Source organism: Camellia sinensis, chromosome 12 (genome assembly GCF_055761805.1).
Source record: "Camellia sinensis isolate YWXY chromosome 12, ASM5576180v1, whole genome shotgun sequence".
Classification (NCBI taxonomy): Eukaryota; Viridiplantae; Streptophyta; class Magnoliopsida; order Ericales; family Theaceae; genus Camellia; species Camellia sinensis.
Window position 1 is genome coordinate 94,039,570 of NC_138972.1, and position 8,784 is coordinate 94,048,353.

At 37.8% G+C, this 8,784-nt stretch overlaps 1 long non-coding RNA gene across 1 annotated transcript; it reads right to left on the reverse strand.

The window, feature by feature from the left end:
• Positions 1-5,876: 5,876 nt before the first annotated feature.
• Positions 5,877-7,043, reverse strand: LOC145804218 (uncharacterized). The gene is made up of 3 exons (XR_014345845.1): positions 6,907-7,043; positions 6,625-6,707; positions 5,877-6,174 (listed from the first exon to the last, which is right to left on the reverse strand). It is a non-coding gene; the product is annotated as an uncharacterized LOC145804218 (long non-coding RNA).
• Positions 7,044-8,784: the final 1,741 nt, after the last annotated feature.

Here is an 8,784-nt window from a genome sequence, read left to right on the forward strand (position 1 = left end):
GTTTTAAAGAGTGTACGAAATTAAGGGTTGACGGTTAATACCGGTTGTTAAGGGTAAGTCCTGATTTTAAAAAGTGTATGAAATCAAGGGATTGACGGTTAATACCGGTTGTTCAGGGTGAGCCCGGTTTCGAGAATTCTCACGTAAATTGTGTCGCGAAACCCTAAGATGGCACGGGACTTATTTGAACCCTTTTCGGTATTCGGTTTTGGAATAAGGGTGGATGTGTAGGTGGCACACAGGGAGGTTACATACCCCTGGCAGACCGTTTCCTTGGGGGCAGACCACGGATGCCACTACTTGGGCATATAACTTCGGACGTGGGCATCCTTGGTAGTTACGATTGGTAACACTTGAATATTTGACCAAGGGAGGGTTTCAAATTAACCGTTGTCATGCTTAGTGGTTGGTAAGTTCAATCTCTTTGGTGAGATTTCGAGTGTCACCTAATTTATTAAAATTATTGAAATTATTTTAATGGTTGTAATTTATGTTTATAACTATATTGTTATCTCATGCTTATAATCTCATTATTTTTCTCTTAAAAAGAATGGTAGGTTGGTTATATTTTCTTACTGTGTTGCAAAACTCATGGCATATATTTTTGTTGCCCTGGCGTTTTATGCCAGGTTTTGGCGAGGAAATCATTGAAACTGAAATGGAGTTGACGCTAACGTAGAGCCTTGGCTGACTTGAAACCCCGAATTAGAGCCGAATAAATTATTATTTTATATAATAGCTATTGAAGACTTTATAATTTCATTTGATGTTGTATTTGGATAATTTTAAGTTTTTATCTATTGTTGTTTGAATATTTGGTTATGTACGAGAGTTGGATTGCCCAATTAAGATGTCAACTTTTTGATTTATTAAGTTATTTTGTTTATTTAATTTCCCTTGATGTTCCAAAAATTTGGGGCATCACAATCAGCTACCATCAAAGATGAAGTAACAGCTGGAATTTCCTTAGGAGGGGGGAGAAGAAGTAAAGCTCGAAAAAGAATCAAATTGAGTAAAATCGAAAGACAAATGAGGGAGGTATGAAGTTAAGCCAAAAGAAAGAGGAGCAGGAATACTTGGCCTCAAGAAGGGTATGGAAAATATAGGGCTAAGAAGTGGGAGAATTATTTGAACAGGCTCCACATCTTGAGGTTGTTCAACTTCGACTGAAATTGATGGAATCCTTATTGGAAGAATAGGCAAAGTAGTTGTTGCTGCAAAAGAAGAAATACAAAACAATGTCAAGCCTCAGTATTGAGAATTTGAGAAAGATGAATAGAAGTACGAAAGAGCTTACTGGTTTCAGAAGTAATGGCTATGATTGGGAAGCTGCGAAGAGTATAGTGTCCAGCAGCTTGCTGTTTTCTTGTAACCTCTTTCTGGAGTGCATCAGCGGCGGCGGCTTCATCCCTGAGCATTTGCTGTTGCTTCCTCTTTTCAGCCATTTGGAATACAATAAGCTCTTTGGAATGCTCTGCTTGCACTGTTTTAGCAGATGCTTCGTGGATAGGATCTCCAGTGAAATCAGCAAGAGAGACAGTCATTTTCTTTCTTCTTTTTAAGGGTGTTTCTTGCTCTTGTTATGCCTCTTCTTCTTCTGCTGCCTGAACCTCAGGTGCTTTCTCTTCAGGATCAAGTAAAAGCTTCCTTTTCTTTTGTTGTTGTTTGCTCCTGAGAAGATTTAAAGCTTGGACCTTTTGGGAAAAATCTCCCTGTGAGGCACCCGCACCACCGTCACCAAAGGAAGAACTAGAGGTAAGGCTAAAAGCATTATAAAGAAGAAGAAGAGAAAAGTAACAAGGGTATATACCTTTCTTCAAGGCAGCTCGAGTAACTCTAGGAGCAATTGAGGCAGCAAGAATAGGCTTTATAATGACAGGTGCAGGAACTGTGGTAGCAGGAACAGTGGAAGAAGTAATAATTTCAGCCTCTTTCGATTTGGGTTGAGATATATCCAATACCATTAACAGGTCTTGGGGAGGAATGACCAAGTATACCTCCATATTGGTCACCCACCAGTTTTGGCACCTTTTCAATAGGTTACTTTGAGGAATGAAAGGTAAATACTCAAACTCAATCAAGTCCTAGATAAATTTAGAAGTTGCTTCTTCTAATTTGGATTTTTGAACCTTTAAGTCCCTGCTGGTAAGACTTAAATTGGTCTGGCTGCAGAGAGGTATTGGGACCCCTTGTGAGAGGCCAAATTGCCTAGCAAATTAAGCAGGACAATAGGGCTCAGCAATGCACTTGTAAGCTCTGGGGTTCATAGTCCCAATCAATAACTCTCTAGGGATCAGAATAGAAGCCCATATGTTCTTGTGTTGGGGTGAAGAGCAAAATCGAACACTTAGAAAGGTTTTCAACCAAGATGGGCTAATGGTAGTAGGTTCGAAGGGACGAAAGTTATGGGAAGAAAAGGAAGCTGGGAGTTGGTGGAAGAAAGAGAAGTAAAAAGCAAAGGTAGAAAGAGAGAGTGAAACGCTGGCTAGCCTCATGCCATGAGTAGTAGGATTTGGCTAAAAAAACTTAAGGCATTTGGATTGTAGTTCAGTAAAATATGCAAAAAGCCAAAGCTGAAGTATCCAAAATGGACCTCCTTGATTGGCATCCAAAGGTTTCTCACAAAAAAGAAAACATGCTCTATATACGTGACCTAGAACGTATGGAGCTAAGGCCACCTTTTTCTATAAAACAAGGGCTTTGGCAAGAGAGGCAAATTCAGGCATGATTTTTTGAAAAGAGGTGCAGAAAAGGAATTTACAAAGCCAATATAATATGAAAGAAAAGAATTCCCTATCATTCATAAGGCCCTCCCTTTTATTCTCAGCCTTGACAAAGTCACTATAGGATGAGTTAAGAGAGAGAGGAGGGAAAAATGAGTTGGTAAGTCAGGATAATTAGGTCCAATGGGGGTTCCAGTGGGGGATAATCCTAATAGATGACAGATATCAAGAACAGTAGGAGCCATCATCCCATATCTGATTTGAAAGAAATTAAAGAAAGAATTCCAAAAGCAAAGGACAATAGGTATTAAGAAAAGGTCCTTTGAGATAGTGAACCTGGATAATTGGAGGGCGTCAAAAAGGCAGAGCTCTTGAAGGTCCAAAGTCCTATCAGGGACAACCCGATCATACCATTCTTGCCACTCTAGTCTCACTGTGGGCCAGCAGCGATGGGGCCAGTTCATCCTCCAGTTTCCCCAGTCAAGACCACCTTCGTAAAGGAGACAATGGTCTTCTGGACGTGGATATAGAGCTGGAAGCTCAGTGGAAATCTCTTTGAAGATGGGTCCAAGCACATACTCTTGCTACTCATGACGACGAGGAATGAAGATGCGTCTGTCAATGGCGCTTTTCTCACCGGCCTTATACTTCTCACACTCTTTGGCAATAATCCTTTTCAAGGTCACAGACGGACTCGCACGTTCCACAACCGGTATTTTCAGAGAAGAAGAAGCCATTGATAAAAGAGTTTTCTCAAAAGACAAAGTCGGGAGAGAGTAGGAGGAAAATGAAGGCTTAGCTACTGAAGTTGATGTGCTCTTACTTGATAAAAGAGTTCTTCAGCTTTTATTTCGAACGCTGTTTCTTTTAACCCTTGTTCCAGCTCATCCATATCCAAGTCATCCCAGTACGCAGAGTCTTTATTTTTGAAGTCATCAAATTCTTCGATGAGGTTCTTTGATTCGTACTGGGTATGAACTCGAAGGAATGATAGTTGGTTCAAAGATTGGGTGGTGGCCACAGAGTCAGGTGCCAATGAAGAAGCAACGGGAGTTGGTCCAAAAACATTTGGAGTTCTGCTTGGGCAATGAGGTTGAGGACATGACCCTGAGTCATAACATCACAAGCCCATTGAAAGTTCTTGAGAGGAACATCGTCTTCAAGAACATAGAAAGACAAGTGAGAAAAGGCCGCAAGCAGAAGTTGGGCTTGCTTTCGCTGAGCTGGAGTAGGGGGAGGTGGAAGCCTATAGAGGGAATAACCTTGTCCGCAGAAAGGGTAAGCCTCAGTCTCTCTATCCAGCGGGGATTTTGCGGATGAAGAGATATAGAAGCTTCCATTTTGAAAGAAGGAAAAAACTGAGGGGCATTAACACAATCAAGCCAGTCAGAAGAGCAAAGCCTCGCCTTCTGGGCTAAGAACAATATGTTATACCCTTGTGCCTCTTCTGGGCATCGGGTAGCTCGTACTATCTTTGTAGGCATGGAGGATGTGTACCATGCTACAAGCAAATTGTCATCTAAACTGAGTTGGCGGTCGATGGGTACGTAAGGATAAACCACCGAACTCCAAGCATCAGAAGGGAATTCTAGAGGATCAGTGAACTCGACAAAGTGGTGATTAACTCGCTCTCTTAACTCCCATGCCTTAGGTTCTGACTAGTCTCTCCAACCAGAAGCCCTAGAGGAAGAAGAAGCCACAGCCTCATCCCATGCAGAAGATTGTAGATTAGAAGAAGAGCTTCCAATGTCCATTTTTGAAAAATTTTGGGTTAGAGAATTATGAGTAGCGGGTGCGTAATCCAAAGGTTGATAATTTGCAAAAGCTTCCATGACTTGAATATAGGGAGGTGGGTAAAGATGGCTAATCAATGCATGAAGGTTCTTTCGAGGAAGAACAGCATCATCAGATGACTCTTCGTATACTTGATCGATAAAAGAGAGAATTGGTTTGGCCATAAAAAAATGTATCAGTCTATTCGAATACTAAAATGGTGGGGATGTTTAAAGGATTAAAAGAAAATTTAATGCAAATGATGAATGATAGTTGCATTTATGGAAGAATGCAAAGCCCATGTACGTTCTAAGACGTGGATAAAAGACCTTGATCCACTAATATCACCAAGTATTGGGTATATTAGTGCAGGGGGTAATGTTGGCTACATATTTTGTATAAGCCAGTTACAATTCAACGCGTGACAGAATAAGGGCAATACAGGAAGACTATTCAAGCCTTCGATCGTGATCGTACACGTGGCAGTCAGTATTGGTTTTCGTAAGATCTGCGTAGTACTGGATTAGCAAAGAGATGCAAAGTGATATGGCTTCAACGGTTACTCACATTTAAATTCAAAATCAGGTGGGAAGCCTAACTACAGGTATTGGCATAGTGGAGCTAACTGTAAGGCAACAAGATCAGCGATCATGGAGGAGCGTTTCGATGGTTAGAAGTGCAGTTCGATGGTTATCCTTGAGAAGTATAAATAGTAGAGAAGACCCCAGAAAAGACCCTCAGACTCAGATCTAAAGAAACCAGTTTTATTTACTTTATCTCCTTTCCAGTTTTACATTTCATGTTCTTTGTATTTCTGTACTTTAAAATTCCTGCACTGCACTTCGTTCATAAGAGTAGTTTTCAAGTAGCTTGTTGTTATAAACCTCTACGAGGCTGATTCGGATCTTTGTAAGTCTTTCATTTTGCTTAATGAATACTAGGGGTGTCCGCGGTTCGGTTTGGGACGGTTTGCGGTTCGGTTTGGACCCGCCCGCATGTATGCGGTTTGGGGAAAAGTCAACCCGCAACCACCCGCAATGCGGTTTGCGGTTTGTGCGGATAGGGTTCGCGGATGTGCGGCGGTTGCGGGCGGTTTGCGGATTGAACTTTTTTTTCAAAAATTTATTTTTAAACCTTTTTTTTTAAATTCCAATTCTAATTCCATGCATTTGTTTTGTTAATTACATTAAAATACTTTTTAAGAGCAAAATGCTGGAATCACAAGAAACTAAACATGGTGGGATTCTCAAACTTTTTTAAATATGTCATCATTTTGATTACTATGTTTTCATTTTTATACTACATTGGACTGCCAACCAGTTATTAGATTGGTTGTCATCTGAAGTTTCAACAACCAATGTTTGAATACCTCTCTCACACTTCTACAATAACATATTAAAACTGCCCAAAATGTCTTACAGCTTAAAAGAATAAACTAAGATATAAGCTAGTAAGTTATGGATTTAAAGTAGATGATATGAACTTTTTGCATAAAAATGGGGATTATGATAAGAAAAAAATTGGCAGAAAAGGACTTCATACTCTCTGAGGTAATCAATGGGCTTACCTCTTTGCTGCAGCTGCGATCTTACCACCAGGATTTATGCCTCTTTTAGCTATTTCATCTCCAAGCCTTAGAATTGGGATTCCATCAATGTATTCCATTACTAAGACCCTCCTAACAAAACAATTAAACACATTTAATTACCGCTAGGTAAAGTAAAAGAGCTTACAGAATGATCAACAATGAAGTGATGCAGAATCACAAATATACATAAACCAGCAGATCAGTAGCTAAAAAAATAAAGTTAAATTCACTGCAAGAACACATAAGCCAGCATCTGTAGCTAAAAAAACAAAGTAAATTAATTTGGGAATTTATAATCAATCTAATTACAGAGTCCAAGACCATTAAATACAGTACTATTTTTTTGAAATTTAAACTAAAGTAGTTTCCTCTGCCACTTCATCCTGACAATAATTTTTTCTCTTTTTCTCTCTCTTTTTTTTTTTTTTTTTCTTTCAGATGAAACATGAGCATTTACATCTCTTCTTACTAACTACATTATTACCCTGTTCCACTGTTTTTAGCACCTTCTAACATGCAAATGTTTTCTCACTGATTTACCTATTTAAGTTGAGTATGTGAAGTGAGAAGAGCAGTGATCATAGTGTGCCTTCGAAGTGAAGCAGAGTCCAAGTGAAGCTTACCTGTGAATCAAAAAAACAAATTCAAGAAAATAGATTCAACATCAACGAATTCAAAAAAAAAAAAAAAACAGATTCGAAGTGAAGCTGAGTCGAAGTGAAGCTGAGTCGAAGTGAAGCTTACTTGTGAATCAAAAAAACAGATTCAACATCAACAAATTCAAAGAAGAAGAAAAAAAAAAAAACAGAGACCGAGTCTTACCTGAGCAGAGTCGATCTTGCGAAACACGAAGAGAGTGAGATTCGAAGTGAAGCTGCACATGCACAGAGTTGCGATGAGAAAGCAGAGATCGATCGGCGATGAGGAAGCAAAGTTAAGGATGAGCAGACAGACCACAGGTCGATCGACGATAAAAAACGAGAGAGAGACTGATATGAGATGAGAGAGGGAGCTCAACTCTCTCCTCCAAGCTCCAGCTGTGCAAATGTGTGAGATGAGATGAGAATGAATTGTTAGGGTTTTTCTTTTACTTTTGTTTGTAGAATAAAGATGAAAATCAACGGTTCAAAATTCACACATTTAAAAAAAAAAAAATATGTGTAAGCAGGCGGGTTGGGCGGGTGCAGTTCAAACCCGCAACCCGCCCGCAACCCGAAATTCAGCCATAATCCAAACCGCACCCTACCCTAACATGTTTGTGAAACTGTCCAAAGGTCTGCGGGTCGGGTAGGGTAGGGCAGGTTGGGCGGGTCGGATAACCCTATGCCCACCCCTAATGAATACTACAACTGTTCTTCATTTAATCATTGTTTGCTTAATTCTCCTAAACAAATCCACCAGTAAAAAGTCCTCTTCATTGAGGCTGAAAGAACTAAAACACAATCGTCTGATAATTGGTTGGCAATTAACATTCTGTAAGGACTAATTGATCCTTGTTGGAACGCTCACAATTAAGAAAATAACCTTCGAAAGCCAAAAAAAAACCAACAGATGAGTTAGCCAGTACGGGTTTTTAAAAATATTTATATAATTATAAAAAATGTAAAATTTAAGATGATACAAAAAATTATGAGATAATATGATAATTTTGAATTTGAATTTAAGAGTCATAAAATCAAACATAAATCAATAGATTATTTTAAATTTGTATTTAAATGTAAATTAAAATTTTAAATTTGTATTTTGAATTTAAAATCAAATGTATATTATAATTATGAATTTGTACTTTGAATTTGAATTTGAATTTGTATTATAATTTTAAATTTATATTGTGCCAATTTTAAATTTAAATTAATAGATTATTTGTCATATTTATTGGCCCTCAAATTTAAAATTTGAAACAGATTAAATTACTTCCTTTCGAAAGTCATAAATCAAGGAATATTGAGCCTATGTTTGAGAAGTTGGGTTTGAGGATTTTTTTTGGCTAAAATAGCCACAAAAAATAAAATAAGCTTTTTAATCTAATAAGACAAAACATCACATTTACATTCACAAAAAAGTCAAAAGCCCTTCCAAAATCAGACTTTTTAGTCCAAGACGAAAATAATCAAAAAAGCTAAAAAGTTAACCCACTTCCGAAACGATGCCTAAATATTTTTTAATGCTTAAATGAGAGCTAGTTAATAGAAGGTTTTTTAAATTAATTTTAAAATAAAAAAATTTAAAAATTTTAATTTGACACCTTAGAGCTGAGGATGCTTCTCACTAAATTTTTTTTTTTCTTATATATATATATATATATGGATTAGATATACATAATATTGCAGGGTAGGTTTTTGGTTTCAGTAAATATAATTGCACAAATGAATTCAAGTGCATGATTGGAAGGACAAGCAATACAATGACTTTGATTGGGCAAACTAGCTGACCAAATTTATTGTTTGGACCACCACGTGGCACCAATTTATTTTATTTTTATTTTTGAGAGAAAAATATTTATTTATTTATGTTTTATTAGAACATCATTACATCACCATTATATCATAATGCCCATAGTAGCCCATGTAAAATTTATTTATTTATTTATATCTGAAAATGTTTTTTTTACATTTTGAAGTTGCCAAAATTCCCCCCAAGAGCATGATGCATGCCTAGGACACATTGCACACATGATTTTGCGCACGAAGAATCTATAAA